At 45.7% G+C, this 25,469-nt stretch overlaps 1 long non-coding RNA gene and 1 pseudogene across 2 annotated transcripts in view; both read left to right on the forward strand.

Annotated features, from left to right (window-relative positions):
• The window catches only part of LOC311113963 (serine/threonine-protein phosphatase 6 regulatory ankyrin repeat subunit A-like), a 41,008-nt pseudogene extending 24,414 nt beyond the window's left edge, over nt 1–16,594 (forward strand). The window contains exons 9-21 of the transcript in view: nt 10,931–11,042; nt 11,259–11,285; nt 11,462–11,536; nt 12,426–12,627; nt 13,110–13,197; nt 13,420–13,537; nt 13,761–13,980; nt 14,836–15,001; nt 15,215–15,360; nt 15,487–15,569; nt 15,664–15,746; nt 15,875–15,966; nt 16,172–16,594. The product of the transcript in view is annotated as a serine/threonine-protein phosphatase 6 regulatory ankyrin repeat subunit A-like (transcript). The remainder of the gene's footprint in view (nt 1–10,930; nt 11,043–11,258; nt 11,286–11,461; nt 11,537–12,425; nt 12,628–13,109; nt 13,198–13,419; nt 13,538–13,760; nt 13,981–14,835; nt 15,002–15,214; nt 15,361–15,486; nt 15,570–15,663; nt 15,747–15,874; nt 15,967–16,171) is intronic.
• A 1,858-nt stretch (nt 16,595–18,452) lies between these two features.
• On the forward strand, nt 18,453–25,469 carry LOC311113957. Its single transcript, XR_014611064.1, has 3 exons — nt 18,453–18,534; nt 23,034–23,116; nt 25,437–25,469. It is a non-coding gene; the product is annotated as an uncharacterized lncRNA (long non-coding RNA).

Here is a 25,469-nt window from a genome sequence, read left to right on the forward strand (position 1 = left end):
GAATCTATCAGAGCGAGTTTACTGCAGCCTGGGGTTTCAAGTCTTTCTCCTGCCCGTCCCCCTCACCAACCCCAGCAGTTTCCCCTGCCTGAGCAGTGTGGGTCAACCTTTATTGATGCGTCCAAGCTGAATCTGGTTGTGAAGTCAGATGTTAGTGCTCCACCTCTTTTTAGGGGTGATGGCTCAGATAAGTACTCTGTCCTGGAGTGGGAGGAGTTAATGGAAGTCTACCTAGAGAAGAGGGGTTACACTGGGTCTGGGAATGAGATGAGGATTCCTAGTCAATGAACTTGTCATAAATCAACATAGGATAGGCCCTCTTCCCCCCCCCCCCCCCCCCCACAAGACTCATATATATATATATATATATATATATATATATATATATATAGGAAATGTAAGCAAGGGTTGAGCTTCTTCAGTTTGTGTCACAAAGTGGATAAGTTTCTGTGTCCCTTTCAGAGTGAGTGACAAATTTACTTTATATAGTGTACCAAGAGTTGTTCCCTCGCTTACGGCCATACCAGCCTGAATACGCCCGATCTCGGAAGCTAAGCAGGGTTGGGCCTGGTTAGTACTTGGATGGGAGACCGCCTGGGAATACCAGGTGCTGTAAGCTTTTTGTCCCAGTAGAGCGTGCTCTTGTGTCATGGAGCAACTGCCTTTTATTTATCACCCTAATAATATCATGGATTGTTATTGGACTAAATGCAGTTTGTGTGCTGCCCTGCCCTGCCCTGATCAAATCAAATAATGGACAGTGCGTTTCCCTCAAAATATAGGCAGTACATGCAATCTTAGTTTTTAGTCTAGGAGACAGTCAATGTCTGTAGTCCATTAGGGCACTATAAAATCCCTTCAATGTTTTGCCTGATTCCGTTAATTCCCAAGTTCCCTTTTCTCCGTTTAGATTTCCCCGTTGACCGTTTGTCCCTGTTTTGGCAGGTTTTCGCTCTCAAAAGTACACCTTTTTAATAGCAAAACAGCACAATTGGATGTTCTATGTCCACAACAATGTTTAAACCCTATCAGGTGACCATTTGTGAGGTCTGGGAAAAATGTAAGACATTTAGATTTTGGGGTGTAGTTACCCTTAAATGCAAGCGTGCACCAGGAAGAGACCTTTGTTTGGTTAAGCGGTGTTGCTGTAGAACAAATGGCCACTGGAGTGATGCAAATGATCACGGTATAATTCTGCCAGGCAGGCATAGGCTACTTTGTAGTTAACATTTACTTGCGAAGGTTTTGGGGAAAGCCATTCCTTCCCTACCAGAAGAAGGTTATCATTAGCATCATCGCTAACGGCTACACAAAGTGTAGACATACGCGCGCACCGCACACATGCACACAGACAGGGGCATTCCTGTGCCGTTTCAGAAAGTTCATGGAAATACCAATCACTGATGCATTTTGTTCATGTCTTATGATTGACTTGGGCAAATGAATGTGTTTTCTAACAAGTTGAATAGATTTAGTTGATTTCTTACTAAGTTCAATAAATGTTTGAATATTGTTGAATTTCGGTTTAATGTCTGGATTCCGTGATTCGGTCCGCAACGCTTATTTTATAGGGCCCTAGTCAATGAACTTGTCATAAATCAACATAGGATAACGATATTATAACCGCGATTGATAATAGACAGTACTGTGCAGCCGTCTTCATCGACCTGGCCAAGGCTTTCGACTCTGTCAACCACCGCATTCTTATTGGCAGACTAAATAGCCTTGGTTTCTCAAATGACTGCCTCGCCTGGTTCACCAACTACTTCTCAGATAGAGTTCAGTGTGTCAAATCGGAGGGCCTGTTGTCTGGACCTATGGCAGTCTCTATGGGGGTGCCACAGGGTTCAATTCTTGGGCCGACACTTTTCTCCGTGTATATCAATGATGTCGCTCTTGCTGCTGGTGACTCTCAGATCCACCTCTACGCAGACGACACCATTTTGTATACATCTGGCCCTTCATTGGACACTGTGTTAACAAACCTCCAAACGAGCTTCAATGCCATACAACACTCCTTCAGTAGCCTCCAACTGCTCTTAAACACTAGTAAAACTAAATGTATGCTTTTCAATCGAACGCTGCTGGCACCCTCCCTCCCGACTAGAATCACCACTCTCGACGGGTCTGACCTAGAGTATGTGGACAACTACAAATACCTAGGTGTCTGGTTAGACTGTAAACTCTCCTTCCAGACTCACATAAAGAATCTCCAATCCAAAGTTAAATCTAGAATCGGCTTCCTATTTCGCAAACAAAGCCTCCTTCACTCATGCTGCCAAACATGCCCTCGTAAAACTGACTATCCTACCGATCCTTGACTTCGGCGATGTCATTTACAAAATAGCCTCCAACACTCTACTCAGCAAACTGGATGTAGTCTATCACAGTGCCATCCGTTTTGTCTCCAAAGCCCCATACACTACCCACCACTGTGACCTGTACGCTCTTGTTGGCTGGTCCTCACTACATGTTCGTCGTCAAACCCACTGGCTCCAGGCCATCTATAAATCACTGCTAGGCAAATCCCCGCCTTATCTTAGCTCATTGGTCACCATAGCAGCACCCACCCGTAGTCTGCGCTCCAGCAGGTATATCTCACTGGTCATTCCCAAAGCCAACACCTCCTTTGGCCGCCATTCCTTCCAGTTCTCTGCTGCCAATGACTGGAACGAATTGCAAAAATCTCTGAAGCTGGAGACTCTTATCTCCCTCACTAACTTTAAGCATCAGTTGTCAGAGCACCTTACCGATCACTGCACCTGTACACAGCCCATCTGAAATTAGGCCACCCAACTACCTCATCCCTATATTGTTATTTATTTTGCTCTTTTGCACCCCGGTATCTCTATTTGCACATAATCTCTTGCACATCTAGCATTCCAGTGTTAATACTATTGTAATTATTTTGCACTATAGCCTATTTATTGCCTTACCTCCATAACTTGCTACATTTGCACACACTGTATATATATTTTCTGTTGTATTTTTGACTTTGTTTTTTTACCCCAAATGTAACTCTGTGTTGTTTTTATCGCACTGCTTTGCTTTATCTTGGCCAGGTCGCAGTTGTAAATGAGAACTTGTTCTCAACTGGCTTACCTGGTTAAATAAAGGTGAATTTTTTTTAATTTTTTTAATAAGTTTGCAAATGTGATGATGCATGGAATGCTTGATATTTTTCATGGAGAAAATTAGCTTCCCCAAACTTGAGAGCAAGACTGGCCTAAACGCGCTAATGTTTTCCTTTGCTAATGTCCGTCCCGCCCCCCTGTCAGCTGTCAGTTTTGTCGATGACCACGTACATAAGACACGCCAATCACCGACACCTGAAGTTCCATGACCATCACAGCCCTAGTTGTATGCTTGAGTTTGTTCAGAGGAGGCTTTGAATAAAATCCGATCTGAGTGTGAAATGCCTTACTGAGGGTAAATGGAAGCTCCTCTTGTGCCCGGCTCAGCCTTATACAGTTTAAGGTACTTTACCGTATCCATTTCAGTAAGGCCAGATTGTCCAAATTCTACCCAAATATTGATGGTACATGTGACAGGTGTAAAAGCTCCTTGGTGGACTTGACCCACATGTTCTGGTCCTGTCCCCGTCTGGCAGATTATTTGTCCACTATTTAAAACCCTTTCTGAAGCATTTGATATAAAGTTGCAGCCTAGTGCAGAAATTGCTATTTTTGGAGTACCAAACAACAATCCTTCTCTGACCAATAGACAGCTAGATGCCATTGCCTTTGCCTCCCTGTTAGCCCGCAGAAGGATTTTATTGGATTGGAAATCTATCAATCCTCCCTTAGCCTCTCTTTGGCTCGAAGATCTGAAGCTGTTCCTAAAATGAGAAAAAATGAAGTTACCATTCGAGGGTCAACCAACTCATTTTATTCCTCCTGGGACCCGATGATATCCTATTTTGAACAGCTCCAAACACTTCCTCCAGATTAGTACTCTTGGCCCCACCTTGAGATTACTGCTATATAGGCCTATAAAATCACTTAATCACCTGAAATTGTTAGGCTATTACATTTTTGCTTGAAGTAACGTTGTTGTATACTTTTGTTTTGTTTTCTGACATGTAAGTCAATTACTTTCCCTTTCTTTTTAAATGTGTTTGGAGGCATTCTGGGGGGAGGGGGAGGTCAAAGGGGGACTAAAAGGGGAGAAATGTACCATGTCTTTACATGTTATCTTTCATTCATTGTGAATACAAAATATATAATTTGAAAGGGAAGGCTTTGAAGCCAGATTTAGCGGATTTTGCTGTTTAGTTTTCCTCAACCTGTGTTTTGTTTCTCTCTCCTCTCCCTGTTAGATGGTGAGGCTGCTTCTCTCCAGAGGAGCCAACATTAATGCCTTTGACAAGAAGGATCGCCGAGCAATCCACTGGGCTGCTTACATGGGTGATGAGTTTACCACATCATTTACATTCTGACTAATGTCCTTTATACCAATGAATGAATGAATGAATGGACTGTGTGTTAGTCTCACAGCTCAGCTGTATGAGCCACGTCTAGTGTGTTATTATGTCAGAATCATGTACTAAGTAGGTTGATTAGATGTTTTCAGTTGTACTAACATGATGTAGGTGTTGCTTATGGTGCTGTGTACCACTGTAAACTAATCTCTCTCTCTCTCTCGCTCTCGCTCTCTCTACCTACCATAGGGCACATTGAGGTGGTGAAACTGCTGGCCTCTCATGGATCAGAGGTGTCCTGTAAAGACAAGAAGGCCTACACCCCTCTCCACTCTGCAGCCTCCAGTGGAATGATCAGTGTGGTCAAGTACCTCCTGGACCTTGGAGTGGATGTGAGTCAACACGCATTCAAATGTGTAGTCACTGTTCAATTACAACTCAATGAAAATACAGAGCTCTAGTGGGTTGGCGAATGATTTCCTTTCAAGTAATGAAGAGATGGAGGTTGGAGCCAGTGTTTTGGACCAGGGGGTTTTCAGAACCAAGTAATGAAGAGAGAGAGGTTGGACCAGGGGGTTTTCAGAACCAGGTAATGAAGAGAGAGAGGTTGGACCAGGGGGTTTTCAGAACCAGGTAATGAAGAGAGAGAGGTTGGACCAGGGGGTTTTCATAACCAAGTAATGAAGAGAGAGAGGTTGGACCAGGGGGTTTTCAGAACCAAGTAATGAAGAGAGAGAGGTTGGACCAGGGGGTTTTCATAACCAGGTAATGAAGAGAGAGAGGTTGGACCAGGGGGTTTTCATAACCAAGTAATGAAGAGAGAGAGGTTGGACCAGGGGGTTTTCATAACCAAGTAATGAAGAGAGAGAGGTTGGACCAGGGGGTTTTCATAACCAAGTAATGAAGAGAGAGAGGTTGGACCAGGGGGTTTTCAGAACCAAGTAATGAAGAGAGAGAGGTTGGACCAGGGGGTTTTCATAACCAAGTAATGAAGAGAGAGAGGTTGGACCAGGGGGTTTTCATAACCAAGTAATGAAGAGAGAGAGGTTGGACCAGGGGGTTTTCATAACCAAGTAATGAAGAGAGAGAGGTTGTACCAGGGGGTTTTCATAACCAAGTAATGAAGAGAGAGAGGTTGGACCAGGGGGTTTTCATAACCAAGTAATGAAGAGAGAGAGGTTGGACCAGGGGGTTTTCAGAACCAAGTAATGAAGAGATGGAGGTTGGACCAGGGGGTTTTCAGAACCAAGTAATGAAGAGAGAGAGGTTGGACCAGGGGGTTTTCATAACCAAGTAATGAAGAGAGAGAGGTTGTACCAGGGGGTTTTCATAACCAAGTAATGAAGAGAGAGAGGTTGGACCAGGGGGTTTTCAGAACCAAGTAATGAAGAGAGAGAGGTTGGACCAGGGGGTTTTCAGAACCAAGTAATGAAGAGAGAGAGGTTGGACCAGGGGGTTTTCATAACCAAGTAATGAAGAGAGAGAGGTTGGACCAGGGGGTTTTCGTAACCAAGTAATGAAGAGAGAGAGGTTGGACCAGGGGGTTTTCATAACCAAGTAATGAAGAGAGAGAGGTTGGACCAGGGGGTTTTCAGAACCAAGTAATGAAGAGAGAGAGGTTGTACCAGGGGGTTTTCATAACCAAGTAATGAAGAGAGAGAGGTTGGACCAGGGGGTTTTCATAACCAAGTAATGAAGAGAGAGAGGTTGGACCAGGGGGTTTTCAGAACCAAGTAATGAAGAGAGAGAGGTTGGACCAGGGGGTTTTCAGAACCAAGTAATGAAGAGAGAGAGGTTGGACCAGGGGGTTTTCATAACCAGGTAATGAAGAGAGAGAGGTTGGACCAGGGGGTTTTCAGAACCAAGTAATGAAGAGAGAGAGGTTGGACCAGGGGGTTTTCAGAACCAAGTAATGAAGAGAGAGAGGTTGGACCAGGGGGTTTTCAGAACCAAGTAATGAAGAGAGAGAGGTTGGACCAGGGGGTTTTCAGAACCAAGTAATGAAGAGAGAGAGGTTGGACCAGGGGGTTTTCATAACCAGGTAATGAAGAGAGAGAGGTTGGACCAGGGGGTTTTCATAACCAAGTAATGAAGAGAGAGAGGTTGGACCAGGGGGTTTTCATAACCAAGTAATGAAGAGAGAGAGGTTGGACCAGGGGGTTTTCAGAACCAAGTAATGAAGAGAGAGAGGTTGGACCAGGGGGTTTTCATAACCAAGTAATGAAGAGAGAGAGGTTGGACCAGGGGGTTTTCAGAACCAAGTAATGAAGAGAGAGAGGTTGGACCAGGGGGTTTTCAGAACCAAGTAATGAAGAGAGAGAGGTTGGACCAGGGGGTTTTCAGAACCAAGTAATGAAGAGAGAGAGGTTGGACCAGGGGGTTTTCAGAACCAAGTAATGAAGAGATGGAGGTTGGACCAGGGGGTTTTCATAACCAAGTAATGAAGAGATGGAGGTTGGAGCCAGTGTTTTGGGCCAGGGGGTTTTCAGAACCAAGTGACCTGATCAGGAATGTATTGTTTTGTTCCCCCCCCCCCCCCCCCCCCCTCTCTCTCTCCACTCTTTTCCCTCCCTTGCTCCCTCCAGATAAATGAGCCCAATGGGTACGGTAACACCCCCCTCCACGTGGCATGCTACAACGGGCAGGACGTGGTGGTGAATGAGCTGATCGAGTGTGGCGCCAACGTGAACCAGGTGAACGAGAAGGGTTTCGCCCCACTCCACTTCACGGCCGCCTCGTGCCATGGGACGCTCTGCCTGGAGCTGCTGGTGGGCAACGGGGCCCTCGTCAACATCAAGGTGAGGAGACCGGATGACCAACACTGTCTGAACTAAATAACACCCTATTCCCTATGTAGTGCACTACTTTTGACCAGGGGCCCATAGAGCAAGGAGCCGTGGTGACACTGGCTGTGTCCCAAATGGCACCCTGTTCCCTTTATAAGTACACTACTTTGGTTCAAAAAGTAGTTCACTATGAAGAGAATAGGGTGCCATTTGCGACGCACACACTGACGCAGCACATGGCTTAGTATTTGGCCCTGGTCTACATTCAAATACCAATGGAATAGGCCTAACAATGCAAACTAAATGCAATCAAGCGCTCCTCCAATACGTGTTTGATTTTGCCTGTGGTCAGCAGCACAGACTGCCGTGTGAACCATCTTTGTCTTTCTATCTGCAGAGTAAAGATGGAAAGACCCCCCTCCACATGACGGCCATCCACGGACGCTTCTCCAGATCTCAAGCCATCATCCAGAATGGTGAGTCGCTGTGAATGCTCTCAACTGAATATATATGAACCAGTAGGCTCTTCAGCATTGTCTTTAGTCTTCAAACCATGATTCACTGGCACAGAGCAATGTTACTTGCAATGTGGTTGAACATGAAGCTTCATGAGGCCTCTAGGGTCAAGTGGTTGACGTGTGTGTGTGTCTGTGTGTGTGTCTGTGTGTGTGTGTCTGTGTGTGTGTGTCTGTGTGTGTGTGTCTGTGTGTGTGTGTGTTCTGTAGGTGCTGAGATCGACTGTGAAGAAAAGAATGGAAACACACCCCTGCACATCTCTGCTCGCTACGGCCACGAGTTACTCATCAATACACTCATCACGAACGGAGCTGACACAGCCAAGTGAGAACACACACACACACAGTTTCCAGCAATAATGCAACATGCATCTGCAATTCTGTCATTGACCGAATTCCCGCTTGGAGACTATGCTCAACACATTGTGGTGTGTGGGGGGTTGATAGACAGGGCATTGCAGCATGCTGATGTGTTGATCTGCTGTGGGGTTTAATGAGGACTGTGATGTGGTGCTGTTTCCAATCTTAGCTGAATCAACTGTAAGTCACTCTGGATAAGAGTGTCTGCTTAAAGTCTAAAATGTAAAAATGTGTTGCAGGCGAGGCGTCCATGGGATGTTCCCCCTCCACCTGGCTGCTCTCAGTGGGTTCTCTGACTGCTGTCGGAAGCTCCTCTCATCAGGCTTTGATATAGACACCCCTGACGACTTTGGAAGGACCTGTTTACATGCTGCAGCAGCTGTTGGGTGAGTGGACTGGTCCAGGCTTTACACCAAGGAATATTTAGTTCATGAACTGGAAAGCCACCAGAAAGAACAAACACATATTCACACTCTTACATTTCACATTGTTTAGCAGTATAAAAAAATCGTTTAGATCATTAGTGCGGTATCATTTCTGTATAATGTGGTTCCATGCCATGGTGGTATTGACTTGCGCTCTGGTCTAAATTGTCTTTATATCTTCTTGAAAGAGAAGAGAAACCTGCAAACTGCTCTTGCTAGTATCACTTTTTATTATAGCTTTTATTAGCATTATAAAAACAGTGATACTAGCAAGAGCAGTGTACGGGTTTCTCTTTTCTTTAAGGTTCTCATTGTTACCATCCACCTGATAGCTCAGATGTGAAAGGGCCTTTCTGAACTTGATATCTTGTTACCATCCACCTGATAGCTCAGATGAACGAGAGCCTTTCTGAACTTGATATCTTGTTACCATCCACCTGATAGCTCAGATGTACGAGAGCCTTTCTGAACTTGATATCTTGTTACCATCCACCTGATAGCTCAGATGTACGAGAGCCTTTCTGAACTTGATATCTTGTTACCATCCACCTGATAGCTCAGATGAACGAGAGCCTTTCTGAACTTGATATCTTGTTACCATCCACCTGATAGCTCAGATGTACGAGAGCCTTTCTGAACTTGATATCTTGTTACCATCCACCTGATAGCTCAGATGTACGAGAGCCTTTCTGAACTTGATATCTTGTTACCATCCACCTGATAGCTCAGATGTACGAGAGCCTTTCTGAACTTGATATCTTGTTACCATCCACCTGATAGCTCAGATGTACGAGAGCCTTTCTGAACTTGATATCTTGTTACCATTCACCTGATAGCTCAGATGTACGAGGGCCTTTCTGAACTTGATATCTTGTTACCATCCACCTGATAGCTCAGATGTACGAGAGCCTTTCTGAACTCGATATCTTGTTACCAGGAACCTGGACTGTCTGAATCTGCTGCTCAACACAGGGGCAGACTTCAACAGAAAGGACAGCTTCGGAAGGTCTGTCTGTGGCATAAAATAACTTTCATATGTGATCTTTATGATAATGGGGAATATAGTATAGGGGCATATAGGAATTCTTATGGGAAATATTGGGCGGCAGGTAGCCTAGCGGTTAAGAGCGTTGGGTCAGTAACCGAAAGGTTGCTGGTTCAAATCCCCTAGCTGACTAGGTGAAAAATGTGTCTATGTGCACTGCAGCAAGGCACTTAACCCTAATTGCTCCTGTAAGTCGCACTGGATAAGAGTGTCTGCTAAATGACGTAAATGTAAAATGTAAATGTTATACAGCTCCAATAAGCTGTTTCTGTTGTTGATGTTGAATGGTTTCTGTGCGTTCTTCTAGGAGTCCTCTGCATTATGCGGCAGCCAATTGTAACTACCAGTGTCTGTTTGCCTTGGTGGGGTCTGGGGCCAGTGTGAACGATCTGGATAAAAGGGGTTGCACCCCGCTCCACTACGCTGCTGCCTCCGACACAGACGGAAAGTACGTCTCACACCTCTCTTACTGTTGTGTGTGTTGTGGTGCCATGACCTTTCACATTTCACTGTAGTCTGGAGAGTATGTTGTGGTGCCATGACCTTTCACATTTCACTGTAGTCTGGAGAGTATGTTGTGGTGCCATGACCTTTCACATTTCACTGTAGTCTGGAGAGTATGTTGTGGTGCCATGACCTTTCACATTTCACTGTAGTCTGGAGAGTATGTTGTGGTGCCATGACCTTTCACATTTCATTGTAGTCTGGAGAGTATGTTGTGGTGCCATGACCTTTCACATTTCACTGTAGTCTGGAGAGTATGTTGTGGTGCCATGACCTTTCACATTTCACTGTAGTCTGGAGAGTATGTTGTGGTGCCATGACCTTTCACATTTCACTGTAGTCTGGAGAGTATGTTGTGGTGCCATGACCTTTCACATTTCACTGTAGTCTGGAGAGTATGTTGTGGTGCCATGACCTTTCACATTTCACTGTAGTCTGGAGAGTATGTTGTGGTGCCATGACCTTTCACATTTCACTGTAGTCTGGAGAGTATGTTGTGGTACCATGACCTTTCACATTTCACTGTAGTCTGGAGAGTATGTTGTGGTGCCATGACCTTTCACATTTCACTGTAGTCTGGAGAGTATGTTGTGGTGCCATGACCTTTCACATTTCATTGTAGTCTGGAGAGTATGTTGTGGTGCCATGACCTTTCACATTTCACTGTAGTCTGGAGAGTATGTTGTGGTGCCATGACCTTTCACATTTCACTGTAGTCTAGAGTATGTTGTTGGTCGTGTTTGAATACATACTAGTGTTAAATCTGCAGTGTGAAAGCTTGGCCACGTCTCCTTTGGGAAAGTGTCTCTGCTTGCTTATCTGTCTGTCTTGATGTTGGTATAATGATTAGTGAACTCTTGACCTCTGACCTCTAGGTGTCTGGAATATTTGCTGCGAAACGACGCTAACCCAGGGATCAGGGACAATCAGGGCTACAACGCAGTCCATTACGCGTCTGCGTACGGACACCGCCTCTGTCTGGAGCTGGTGAGTCAGAACCACAGGGGACTAGACGCCCTGCATTCACAGACCATTTTGTCTGCGTCCCAAATGAATGTAGGGCCCATAGGGCTCTGGTCAAAAGTAATGCACTATATAGGGAATAGGGTGCCATTTGGGACAGACGTTGATATTCAGTAGGTTTTAAGGTGTGGTTGCATGTTTGTCGTGGCCGCATCGTCACTCTTGATGTTCTTTTTCCAGATTGCAAGTGAAACACCTTTAGATGTGGTAAGTACCAGTTGGTTACTTTTCCTCACACTAGCTTGTTTAAGATACGAATGCAACACCCCAGTATGTCTGCAGGGGCTGGTCACTGAGATTTACAACATGAAACATGCTACTAGACTAACCTTCAAAGTAAATATGTTACAAGTCTAAACTGGCCCGTCCTTGTCTTTCCCCAGCTAATGGAAACCTCAGGGACAGACATCCTGAACGACTCTGATGTCAGAGCTCCCATCAGCCCCCTACACTTAGCTGTGAGTAAAGCCTACCTGCTCCTGTAGGGGTCTCGCCACATGACAAATGGCACCCTATTCCCTATTTAGTGCACTACTTTTGACCAGAGCCTTATGGGCCCAGATCAAAAGTACTGCACTACATGGGAAATAGGGTGCTATCTGGGATGCAGGCATGGTGTTGTTTTTCCACGAAAAGTTGATTGTCCAGACACTCACACACCATGTTCCTATCTGTTCCTGATTAGTGTAAAATACATGCATATTTTGACACGGTGATGATGAGGATGATTTCCTTATTTTGCCATTTGAGTTAATCAACCTCCAACAGAGGAGAAGTAGAGTGTTTCTAAATCTCACGCTTGGCAGGGACCTTCGATGTTGATGCTGGGCGGGAGAAAAAATGGGCACCCGATTTGAGAGACACTGGTCTACTTTAGGGGTCTAGGACTGTTTCTGTTCAGGCATACCACTGGTCTACTATAGGACATTGATTATATTAAGAGTGTATATCTGTTCAGGCGCACCACTGGTCTACTATAGGACATTGATTATATTAGGAGTGTATTTCTGTTCAGGCGTACCACTGGTCTACTATAGGACATTGATTATATTAAGAGTGTATATCTGTTCTGGCATACCACTGGTCTACTATAGGACATTGATTATATTAGGAGTGTATATCTGTTCAGGCATACCACTGGTCTACTATAGGACATTGATTTAATTAGGAGTGTATATCTGTTCTGGCATACCACTGGTCTACTATAGGACATTGATTATATTAGGAGTGTATATCTGTTCAGGCATACCACTGGTCTACTATAGGACATTGATTATATTAGGAGTGTATATCTGTTCAGGCATACCACTGGACTTTGCTTCAGACTGTGTGTTTGTTTCCATTCAGGCGTACCACGGCCACCACCATGCTATGGAGGTCCTGGTTCAGTCTCTGCTGGATCTAGACGTGAGGAACAGCCAGGGGCGCACCCCTCTGGACCTGGCTGCCTTTAAAGGCCATGTGGAGTGTGTTGACGTCCTCATCAACCAGGGAGCCTCCATCCTGGTTAAAGACTTCACCCTGAAGAGGACCCCCATCCACGCTGCAGGTACGCATAGGATATCACGTAAGACCTAGAGATTCTGTAATTCAAAAGTTTTCCTTACCAAGATGGACATTTGTTTGGTCATGTTGCTAGGACGCCAATGTCCACTCTAGGGATATTATATAGCATAGTGTGAAAATGCCCACTACACACTGATCTAAGGTCATTTTTTGTCATTATTGCTGAGGATCTGGGGAGGGTAAGCTGATCCTAGATCAGTGCACAGGGGGACTTCTATCCAGAGCCAGGTACACAGCTAGCAGGTGACAGGCTTCGAGGGCCTCAGCCCCAAAATGTTTTATTATCTGCTGTGTTAACATCATGAGGATGTCATCTACCAATACCACTGTTCTAGAAATCTGTCTGTTCATGTGAAGGTAATAGTCGTCCAGCAATCAGCTCATATCCTCTCTGTTTAGCCTCCTCTAGCTACCAACGGTCAATCATCTCACATTCTTATATCCTCTCTGTTTATCCTCCTCTAGCTACCAACGGTCATTCGGAGTGTTTGCGTTTGCTGATTGGAAATGCTGACCTCCAGAGTCCAGTGGACGTTCAAGACGGGAATGGACAGTAAGTCAATTGGGTTTTGGATACAATTCCTGAAATAAAGAGATTTTGACACTAGTTCTACGTCCCAAATGGCACCCTATGCCCTACTTGGTGCACTACTTTAAACCAGAACCCTATGGGCTCGGGTCAAAAGTAGTGTACCATATAGGGAATAGGTTGCCATTTGGGACTCAGCCTGGTTATTACCAGTTTGTAATATGACCTTGTTGTCTTGTGTATCAGAACCCCTCTGATGCTGTCAGTGCTGAGCGGACACACAGACTGTGTGTACTCACTGCTCAACAAGGGAGCCAGCGTAGAAGCCAAAGACAAGTGGGGCAGAACAGCGCTACACAGAGGGGTGAGGAGGAGAGCTGGCTGTATACGCTCACACACAGAAAGAGACGGGGAGGCTCAAATATACATATTATCTTCAGAAAAGTAGTTGTCCATGGGTAGTGGTGTATTCATCCCTGTAGGGGGACCTGCCTCCAGACATCATTTGTAATAATTGATGATTCATTATTATATCATTGATTATTAGTTATTCAAATCCATTCTTGTCTCCCTGCCCTTCCTCCCAGGCGTTGACGGGTCATGAGGAGTGTGTGGAGGCCCTGCTGCAGCACAGCGCCAGCTTCCTGGTTCGGGACTGTAAGGGGCGGACCCCTGTCCACCTGGCGGCGGCATCCGGACACATCGGGGTGCTGGGGGGACTCCTACACGCCGCCCAGTCAGTGGAGACCCTCCCCGTCATCACAGACAACCAGGGCTACACGCCACTACACTGGGCCTGCTACAACGGTACGTACTGGACTAACGGAACACTAGATATTTTCTGATTTTCTCTCTTCAGCACCGTAAACATGTCCCTGAATTAGGCAGGCCATACAACTAGGGGTGTAACGATTCGATTTGTATCACGATTCGTGGTTGTCGATACGATTCAAGGACGATATTGGTTCATTTAGAACGATACGATCCGAAACGATTCAGTGACTTGAAATCGATTCAGTAACCTTTTAGCCAAAAATTCAACCAGTGTGACTGAAATAAATACCTGGATACTGGACAGTGCAGGTGAAGTTTCCTAGATTCCTGTTTCTTGTAAGGACCGCAATGGTGGCTTGATAATTTCTCGCTCGTCGGCTTCTCCTCTGTCGTCCGCCATGCTATGTTTTGTTGTCTTTGCGCCTTTGCGCTGCTGCTGGCGTGGGGCGATGACGTCACGGATAGGCAGACTGAATCGAGTAATGTTTAAAGCCTTTATCATTAAAAGTGCTAAGAAAAAACATCCATATAAAGTCTGACGTGCTTAAATCCAATGGGTTATTTCCTAGTATCGATACAATCGATTTATTACATTTTAAAACGATGTTAGAGTGATATATGTTGTCCAAAAGGCCAACTCACCGAGCACAGATCGATGTAGTTGGATCATAGGAATATAAATCGATACATCGATGTAGTAGATGGATCGTTACACCCCTACATACAACGGTACGTACTGACTAACTGGACTGTAGCTCTGTTCTCTCCTCCATGAAGTGTACACTCATTCACTCCCTCTTGTGGCTTGAAAAGCATTCGATTGGTGTGGACGGAGCCATGTGGGGGAATGAACAAGACTACAACAGAATTAGGGGTTATGACTCTCAGTGGAGGACCTTACACTGAAACAGGACTTTGTCATAGCATATGTCACCGAGGGCAACTCGTTCAGCCCCCTCCACTGTGCTGTGATCAATGACAACGAGGGGGCTGCAGAGATGCTGATTGACACTCTGGGGCCGGCCATTGTCAACGCCACTGACACCAAGAACCGGTAACTACAGCACATGACAAAGTCCTTTTCTTCTGGAGAATAATGTTGTCTTGGGAATAAAATGACCTCTGGGGTTGGATGAGGGATTGTAGATTACTTTTAATACATCTATTAGTGATTTTATATTTCTATGGTATAAACAGGGTTAATTGAACAAACTTGTTTATAACAGTCCTACATGATATCGGTGAAATAAGTTTCCTCTCTCTCCAGGACCCCCCTGCATGCGGCGGCTTTCACGGACCACGTGGAGTGTCTTCAGCTGCTGCTAGGCCACAACGCCCAGGTCAACTCCCCCGATGCCTCCGGGAAGACCTCCCTCATGATGGCTGCTGAGAACGGACAAACCAACGCTGTCGGTACGCAGCCCCCTCTCCTCCGCTTTGCCTCGCCCAGCCGGCTTAAGTTCAACATGTCTGTTTTACATTTTAATAAGTCGCTTCATTTCCTAATTGAGTTTCTTTATGTTTCTCTGTCTGTGTCAGAGCTGTTGGTGAGCAGTGCCAAAGCAGAGCTCACCCTGCAGGATGCAGTCAAGAACACTGCTCTTCATCTGGCCTGCAGTAAGGTGAGCATCCCCACATGAAGATGACGTTCATCTGAACAGTTGGCTCTCTCTGGTTGACATTTTGGTCTGACATGTTTGACTCTGGTTTTTAAAGGGGCATGAAACCAGTGCTTTGTTGATATTGGAGAAGATTACAGACAGGAACCTCATCAACTCGACTAACGCAGCCTTACAGACGTACGTATGGTTCAGCTGTATTAATTGGGCCAGAAGAATTAGAAGAAGTGCACTATATAGGGAATAGTCTGGCATTTGGGAGGTATCCTCATTTGCTGCTGGCTAATCTGACGGTACTTTCTCCTCAGGCCGTTACACGTTGCAGCCAGAAATGGTCTGACGGTGGTGGTTCAGGAGCTACTAGTGAAGGGTGCTAGCGTGCTAGCAGTCGATGACAATGGTAAGATCCATAACGCTAACACCGTTTTCTTCTGTACTTCTCTTCTCAATGTGTCCACAAATGTTTCTCTCTAGTCCACTGCTTGGTTATTGTCTTAACTTTGTATCTCCTAGCCTGCTGTTATTTCATGTTTTTCACCAAAAGTGTTATAGTAAACGGTGATGCTCCTGAAGTGACCCTCTGCTGTTCTGTTTGAACCCCTCAGGTTACACGCCTGCCTTGGCCTGCGCCCCCAACAAAGACGTGGCGGACTGCCTGGCGCTGATCCTGGCCACCATGATGCCCGTGTCCCCCTGCAACCCGGCGCCCAGCCTGTCCTTCAGTGCCATTAACCACTACACCACCAGCCCCTCCAAGAGTGTGACCTTCGACAGCCTGCCCGTGCTGCGCAGCGAGCACAGCTCCTACTGCAGCTTCAACAACATCGGCCACCGCGACCACGATGGAGGCTTCTACAAGGATGAGGAACTCAACGACTCAGACTCAGAGACATACTGAGGGGGGTGGTGGTCGCTGCCCAGGAGGGGAGCCAAGGGTAGGCGGATGGACAGTGAAGTGGGGCAGAGGCCACAAACAAATCCACACATACACACCGTGTCTTAAATCACCACAGCCAGCTTTGGGAGGGCACGAGCCGAGACAGTCCGCACAGGAGCCTTAAGAGTCCTGCAGATGGAGAGAGAGAAATGGAGGGAGGGAGGGAGAGGGGGAGGCACAACAGGCTGGCTGGCCACACTCATCCTCTCGTACCACCAGGTGTCCTTCCAGCAGATACTGGACTTCAGAGGAACTGCTGCTGCTATACCCCACCTTTACCTTTACCCACAAAGGTCCTAAACGGTAGAAACTGTCCAGCCAACAGACAGACGGACACCTTATGACGGCAATAACCTGTAGTCCAAGGGGATAGTAGCACTTCACTGAGTGAAAAACAGACATGGACCAAAAGATGCGGAAGAAGCCTTTTCAAAACCTGTTTTGACAGTAGAAATGGGATTGAGCGTTTTGGCCTGAGAAAAAACATAAGGAGTGATGTTTCATTTAAGTTTTATGAGAGTGATGGTCATGTTTATCCGCACACTAAGACAGTCAGAACGCACCTAGCCTCTTGTCTGTAATCCATGTGGGAGGAGGGGAAATCATTTATTTTTTATGAACAAACATTTTAATAATATCATTCATGTATTAAGCTCCTGACCCTCTGTGGGAACCAAAGAATCGTAGTATTTGCTCTCATGAGTAATTTCAAAGAATTTCCATCCCCAATGGCACCCTATTCCCTTTATAGTACACTACTTTTGACCAGGGCCATAGGGTTCTGGTCAAAAGTAGTGTACTCTATAAAGAATAGGGTGCCATTTAGATTTTGCATTTGTATGTGAGCGACAGGACTTTTTACATTTGCGTTATTAAACCTACCTGTCCTTTGCCCTCTAGAAAATATTTTAGAAAGTAAATTATTAATTCATGTATTCTTTCTTGTGATATTTATGTCATCATTTTGTGCCTTCTTTAGTTACTGAGGGGAGGTTAGGAGAGTAGGGGCAGCTGTATGAGCGAAAACAATGATGCACACTAAGTAATACAACGTTTGTGAAAAGCACTGATACTATTCCGAGGCATACGAGGGGGAAAACATGCCTCCCTTGGAGAGGAGAAACACTGTAAACCAATGGTAGGACAGCAGCATTTAGATTTTCTTCTGTTGAAAAAAATATATATATATTATTTGTCTTGGTCTTATAATCAATGTATTTTGACAGGTTTTGCTTGCTTAACTTCTTCAAAAAAATGAAACCACTCAAACCTTTTATGTGATTGCTTGTTCAAACCCCCGTTTTTGTCTCTTTTTTAAAATAATTTTAACTGGAAATATGTACAATACATATGCTATGTTCGTCAAATCAGGATCAGGAGGTTCACAGGTTTTTTCGTGTCCTTTTTTTCTTTAAAAGGATGAAACTAGCATGTACATATGAAATAGTGACTGAATCGAAACTCCCATGAATTCTTTCAGTATCTGAAGATTGCTGTATATTTTATGAGTAATAAAATAAAGAAATGAGTTATGTTATTTAATAATGAACTATGGGTTATCTGTTTTATGTGACAACCGCAGTATCAATTTCTAGGTGACAGTGGTGCTAATCCCAAAAGAAAGGCTACATACAACAAGGAACAAGAAGTCTATTGGCAAAGTGATGAATATTGCATGTACCTTGGCCTAACGGTGTGGGTTATGTATTTTATTTTTCATGGCGTCCTCAACATTACAGTTTTAAGGGCAACAATAGCCTAAATTTGTTTACAACTCGCAGGATTTCCATACATGAGCTTTCAACAACACAGAGTGTTGCATCAGCACGAGATCGAAAGTGCGTCAAATCTGTACAGGTCATTGTTACGTCATCACTGATAAACGTTGAAACTGATGAAAAACCGCTGGAGCAGTTCAGTCTAAACCTCCCTAGTGCTGGAGGATTGCGTTTGTTTTCGCTCTGGATGCGCGTTCATTTTGGCAAGGAAATGTGCTGATTTTGCAAGGAGATGGAGAATAAAGAGTTCAAGGTAGGCATGTTATTTATTTTTAAATCTTCAATTATATTAATTACTGTGGATTAAATATTGTTTAACAAATGAAATAATGTGCTATTCATGCTGTAATATCAAACTAGAAAGTCTATGGCCGGGGAGTCATGAGAGTTGGCTAAAGGTACAGTAGGGTCAAATGGGGGTCAAATGTTATGACAGCACCTTCATAATTTCGTCCAAAATGGCACCCTATTCCCTATGTAGGCTAGTGTACTACTTTTGACCAGGAGCCATAGAAGGGTTGGCTGACGTCACGAAAACGATGCCCGCGCATCGATGGCCCGAAGTCGTGTATCTTGTTATGATTCTGAACCTCAGCTAACAACAAGCTGCCATGTGGGGAATCGTAGCTCTGTGGCATGTTTCAGCTTGTTGTATGGTGTTATTGATACCATGTCTTGTTTTGAGGTGTTTTGACTGATATCATGTCTATGCAATGACTCAAATTCGCTACCTAGCTAACCAACAACAACTGTAACAATGTATTTGAGACGAGTTCATTGTTCAAATGTATTTATGTTTGCATTAAACATTTAGAGACTAAATATAGTTTACATGTTGTCAACAGTCTAAGTCAAACCCTGTCTATTTTGCCCCATAGTTGCATGCCAGTTTTGTTGCTTAACAACCAACCCCTCTATAGAGTCCCACAGTGGAGGTGTGATAATACCCAAAAAACCTAGCGGTCAAACAGGGACATGGTTCCAATCGTTTTTCCACCATTCATTTTTCCCATAGCCGATTTTAGAAACACATAAAATAAGGGCTGTATTTCGTGTAGGCTTACCCTGGCGTGACGTTTTTGTAACCATGTAAATCTCTCTCGGACAAGTTGACTTTTATCAGTATATTTACATTTTACATTTATATCATTTAGCAGACGCTCTTATCCAGAGCGACTTACAATGGTGCATTCAACAATTGGTGTATTCAACTTATGATAGCCAGTGGGACAACCACTTATTTTTCTTCTTTTTTTTTATGGGGGGGGAGGGGGGGGGTAGAAGGATTACTTCATACTATTCCAGGTATTCCTTAAAGAGGTAGGGTTTCAAGTGTCTCCGGAAGGTGGTCAGTGACTCCGCTGTCCTGGCGTCGTGGGGGAGCTTGTTCCACCATTGGGGTGCCAGAGCCTGAAGGTAAGGAGGTGCCGTTCCTCTCACAGCTCCGTAGGCAAGCACCATGGTCTTGTAGTAGATGCGAGCCTCAACTGAGCGGGGTGACATGAGAGAACTTGGGAAGGTCGAACACCAGACGGGCTGCGGCGTTCTGGATAAGTTGTAGGGGTTTAATGGCACAGGCAGGGAGCCCAGCCAACAGCGAGTTGCAGTAATCCAGACGGGAGATGACATGTGCCTGGATTAGGAACTGTGCCGCTTTCTGTGTAAGGTAGAGTCGTACTCTGCAAATGTTGTAGAGCATGAACCTGCAGGATCGGGTCACCGTTTTGATGTTAGCAGAGAATGACAGGGTGTTGTCCAGGGTCACGCCAAGGCTCTTTGCACTCTGGGAGGAGGACACAATGGAGTTGTCAACCGTGATGGCGAGATCATGGAACGGGCAGTCCTTCCCAGGGATGAAGAGCAGCTCCGTCTTGCAGAGGTTCAGCTTGAGGTGGTGATCCGACATCCACACTGATATGTCTGCCAGACATGCAGAGATGCGATTCGCCACCTGGTTATCAGAAGGGGGAAAGGAGAAAATTAATTGTGTGTCGTCTGCGTAGCAATGATAGGAGAGACCATGTGAGGATATGACAGAGCCAAGTGACTTGGTGTATAGAGAGAATAGGAGAGGGCCTAGAACTGAGCCCTGGGGGACACCAGTGGTGAGAGCACATGGTGCGGAGACAGATTCTCGCCACGCTACCTGGTAGGAGCGACCTGTCAGGTAGGACGCAATCCAAGAGTGAGCAGCGCCGGAGATGCCCAACTCGGAGAGGGTGGAGAGGAGGATCTGATGGTTCACAATATCAAAGGCAGCGGATAGGTCTAGAAGGATAAGAGCAGAGGAGAGAGAGTTAGCTTTAGCAGTGCGGAGAGCCTCCATGACACAGAGAAGAGCAGTCTCAGTTGAATGACCAGTCTTGAAACCTGACTGGTTTGGATCAAGAAGGTCATTCTGAGAGTGATAGCAGGAGAGTTGGCTAGAGACGGCACGCTCAAGAGATTTGGAGAGAAAAGAAAGAAGGGATACTTACTTGTCTGTAGTTGTTGACATCGGAGGGATCGAGTGTAGGTTTTTTGAGGAGGGGTGCAACTCTCGCTCTCTTGAAGACGGAAGGGACATGGCCAGCGGTCAAGGATGAGTTGATGTGGGAGGTGAGGTGAGGTGAGGTAAGGGAGAAGGTCTCCGGAAATGGTCTGGAGAAGAGAGGACGGGATAGGGTCAAGCAGGCAGGTTGTTGGGCGGCCGGCCGTCACAAGTCGCAAGATTTCATCTGGAGAGAGAGGGGAGAAAAAAGTCAAAGCATAGGGTAGGGCAGTGTGAGCAGGACCAGCGGTGTCATTTCACTTAATAAATGAGGATCGGATGTCGTCAACCTTCTTTTCAAAATGGTTGACGAAGTCATCCACAGAGAGGGAGGAGGGTGGAGGAGGAGGATTCAGCAGGGAGGAGAAGGTGGCAAAGAGCTTCCTAGGGTTAGAGGCATAGGCTTGAAATTTAGAGTGGTAGAAAGTGGCTTTAGCAGCGGAAACAGAGGAAGAGAATGTAGAGAGGAGGGAGTGAAAAGATGACAGGTCCGCAGGGAGTCTAGTTTTCCTCCATTTCCGCTCGGCTGCCCGGAGCCCTCTTCTGTGAGCTCGCAATGAGTCGTCAAGCCACGGAGCAGGAGGGGAGGACCGAGCCGGCCGGGAGGATAGGGGACATAGAGAGTCAAAAGATGCAGAAAGGGAGGAGAGGAGGGTTGAGGAGGCAGAATCAGGAGATCGGAGGGAGAATGATTTAGCAGAGGGAAGAGATGATAGGATGGAAGAGGAGAGAGTAGCGGGAGAGAGAGAGCGAAGGTTGTGATGGCACATTACCATCTGAGTAGGGGCAGAGTGAGTAGTGTTGGAGGAGAGCGAGAGAGAAAAGGATACAAAGTAGTGGTCGGAGACTTGGAGGGGAGTTGCAGTGAGATTAGTAGAAGAACAGCATCTAGTAAAGATGAGGTCAAGCGTATTGCCTGCCTTGTGAGTAGGGGGGGACGGTGAGAGGGTGAGGTCAAAAGAGGAAAGGAGTGGAAAGAAGGAGGCAGAGAGAAATGAGTCAAAGGCAGAGACGTAGGGAGGTTAAAGTCACCCAGAACTGTGAGGGGTGAGCCATCCTCAGGAAAGGAACTTATCAAGGCGTCAAGCTCATTGATGAACTCTCCAAGGGAACCTGGAGGGCGATAAATGACAAGGATGTTAAGCTTGAATGGGCTAGTGATGTGACAGCATGGAATTCAAATGAGGAGATAGACAGATGGGTCAGGGGAAAAAGAGAGAATGTCCACTTTGGAGAGATGAGGATTCCTGTGCCACCGCCGCGCCGACCAGATGCTCTCGGGGTATGCGAGAACACATGGTTAGACGAGGAAAGAGCAGTAGGAGTAGCAGTGTTTTCTGTGGTAATCCATGTTTCCGTCAGCGCCAAGAAGTCGAGGGACTGGAGGGTAGCATAGGCTGAGATTAACTCTGCCTTGTTGGCTGCAGAACGGCAGTTCCAGAGGCTGCCAGACCACTAGGTTTTATGGGTATTATGACTCATACTGTGGGACTCTATAGGGCTCCAGCCAAAAGAAGTGCACTATATTGGAACTAGGGTGCTATTTCGGACACAAGCATAGATATGATGCATTATTATGTGACCATAGAAATAGAATCACTAGAAAGGATAGAGCCTCTGACCTTGGCAATTTGACTGGTAAACTGAACTGCACACCTGATATGATGTTCTGGTGATTCTATTTCTCTGAATATGATGCATTATGATGTGACAATGAGAGTTGGGTTAATGGTGCTCTCAAGGCAACTGGGAACTCGAAAAAAATAACTAGGTCAAATCATGACGTCCGTGATCTTCAGGTCGGAAAGTCGGAGCTCTAGAAAGATGCCAGAGTTTCCGACTTGGAATTCCTTTTTACATTTTGTGGTGGTAATTTTATCCCCTTTTTCTCCCCAATTTTTCGTGATATCCAATTGGTAGTTACGATCTTGTTACGATCTTGTCTCATCGCTGCAACTCCCCAGCGGGCTCGGGAGAGGTGAAGGTTGAGTCAGGCGTCCTCCAAAACATGACCCGCCAAGCCGCGCTGCTTCCGACTTGGAATTCCGAGTTGGATGACTGTTCAAAACGATTTTTCCCAGTCGGAGCTTGTTTTTTTTTCCTATTTCCCAGTTGTCTTGAACGCACTGAAGTCGGAAGTCAGAGATTTCCCAGTTGTTTTGAACACGGCAAAAGGCGACACAGTAGGTGACATCTAAACATGACTTTGTGCTGTCTTTCAGAGGTCAGAGGTCAATGGAAATGACCTCACCCTCATAGACCTGGATGACCCCATCAATGAAGCTGATGTTATGAAGGAAGTCAGGTAAGTGATTTACACTAATGACACATTTGTGACTGGTTACAGGATCACATAGGCCTACAGATACAGATTCAGTAGTAGGTCAAAGGTCACCGCCTATGGAGAGGTAGGCCCAGAGCCATGTATTTAGAGAGTTGGGACATTGAGATATAAACTCAGCAAAAAAAGAAACGTCCTCTCACTGTCAACTGCGTTTATTTTCAGCAAACTTAACGTGTAAATAACGCATCTCCCGAGTGGCGCAGTGTTCTAAGGCACTGCATCGCAGTGCTAGCTGTGCCACTAGAGATCCTGGTTCGAATCCAGGCTCTGTCGTAGCCGGCCGCGACCGGGAGACCCATGGGGCGGCGCACAATTGGCACAGCGTCGTCCAGGGTAGGGGAGGGAATGGCCGGCAGGGATGTAGCTCAGTTGGTAGAGCATGGCGTTTGCAACGCCAGGGTTGTGGGTTCGATACCCACGGGGGGGCAGTATGAAAAAAAAATTATATATATATATAAAAAAAGAATAAAAATAAAATAAACAAATAAAAGAATGTATGCACTCACTAACTGTAAGTCGCTCTGGATAAGAGCGTCTGCTAAATGACTAAAATGTAAAAATGTAATGTAAATATTTGTATGAACATAACAAGATTCAACAACTGAGACATAAACTGAGATGTTACCCCCTCGTCCACCAAGGCACCTGCAAGTTCCCAGACATTTCTGGGGGGAATGGCTAAATCCTAGCCCTCACCCTCCGATCCAACAGATCCAGGCTCTTCATGGCAGAACACTGACATTCCTGTCTTGCAGGAAATCACGCACAGAACGAGCAGTATGGCTGGTGGCATTGTCATGCTGGAGGGTCATGTCAGGATGAGCCTGCAGGAAGGGTACCACATGAGGGAGGAGGATGTCTTCCCTGTAACGCACAGCGTTGAAATTTCCTGCAATGACAACAAGCGTAGTCCGATGATGCTGTGACACACCGCCCAAGACCATGACGGACCATCCACCTCCAAATCGATCCCGCTCCAGAGTACAGGCCTTGGTGTATCGCTCATTCCTTCGACGATAAACACGAATCCGACCATCACCCCTGGTGAGACAAAACCGCGACTCGTCAGTGAAGAGCACTTTTTTGCCAGTCCTGTCTGGTCGAGCGACGGTGTGTTTGTGCCCATAGGCGACGGTGTTGCCGGTGATGTCTGGTGAGGACTTGCCTTACAACAGGCCTACAAGCCCTCAGTCCAGCCTCTCTCAGCCTATTACGGACAGTCTGAGCACTGATGGAGGGATTGTGCGTTCCTGGTGTAACTCGGGCAGTTGTTGTTTCCATCCTGTACCTGTCCCGCAGGATGTTCCGATCCTGTGCCGATGTTGTTACACGTGGTCTGCCACTGCGAGGATGATCAGCTGTCCGTCCTGTCTCCCTGTAGCTCTGTCTTAGGCGTCTCACAGTACGGACATTGCAATTTATTGCCCTGGCCACATCTGCAGTCCTCATGCCTCCTTGCAGCATGCCTAAGGCACGTTCACGCAGATGAGCAGGGACCCTGGGCAATTTTCTTTTGGTGTTTTTCAGAGTCAGTAGAAAGGCCTCTTTAGGGTCCTAAGTTTTCATAACTACCGTCTGTAAGCTGTTAGTGTCTTAATGACCGTTGCACAGGTGCATGTTCATTAAGTGTTTATGGTTCATTGAACAACATTTTACATTTTAGTCATTTAGCAGACACTCTTATCCAGAGCGACTTACAGTTAGTGAGTGCATACATTTTCATACTGGCCCCCCGTGGGAAACAAACCCACAACCCTGGCGTTGCAAGCGCCATGCTCTACCAACTGAGCTACAGGGGACTAGCATGGGAAACAGTGTTTAAACCCTTTACAATGAAGATCTGTGAAGATATTTGGATTTTTACGAATTATCTTTGAAAGATCCTGAAAAAGGGACGTTTTCTTTTTTTGCTGAGTTTATGTATACATTACATGACACAGTAGATATCCATATGACAGCTGGCTCCCCATGGGCAATGTTGACATTTTAAACAATGCTATGTAACTGAACATCTATAATTAGAATTTACTTATAATGAAAGGATAAATGAAAGGCTCCAAGGCGCTAACATGGAGTCCTTTTAAAAGTTGGCAGAATTCTCTAAATATTTGGCTCTGGATAGGCCGAGTCATCTCAAGAGTATTGGAGCCATAGAATTTGAGTGATTCTATTCTAATTCTAGAATGATTCATTCTAATTCTGTGATTCTAATTCTATAATTACACATCCTCACACTCACATTATAGCAGTGACCTAAGAGATATTCCTTTTCTCTATCTAGATCCCATAAAGATCACAGAGAGGCTGAGAGACT

The sequence above is a fragment of the Coregonus lavaretus genome, assembly GCF_964263955.1.
Source record: "Coregonus lavaretus genome assembly, contig: HAP1_SCAFFOLD_286, whole genome shotgun sequence".
NCBI lineage: Eukaryota > Metazoa > Chordata > Actinopteri > Salmoniformes > Salmonidae > Coregonus > Coregonus lavaretus.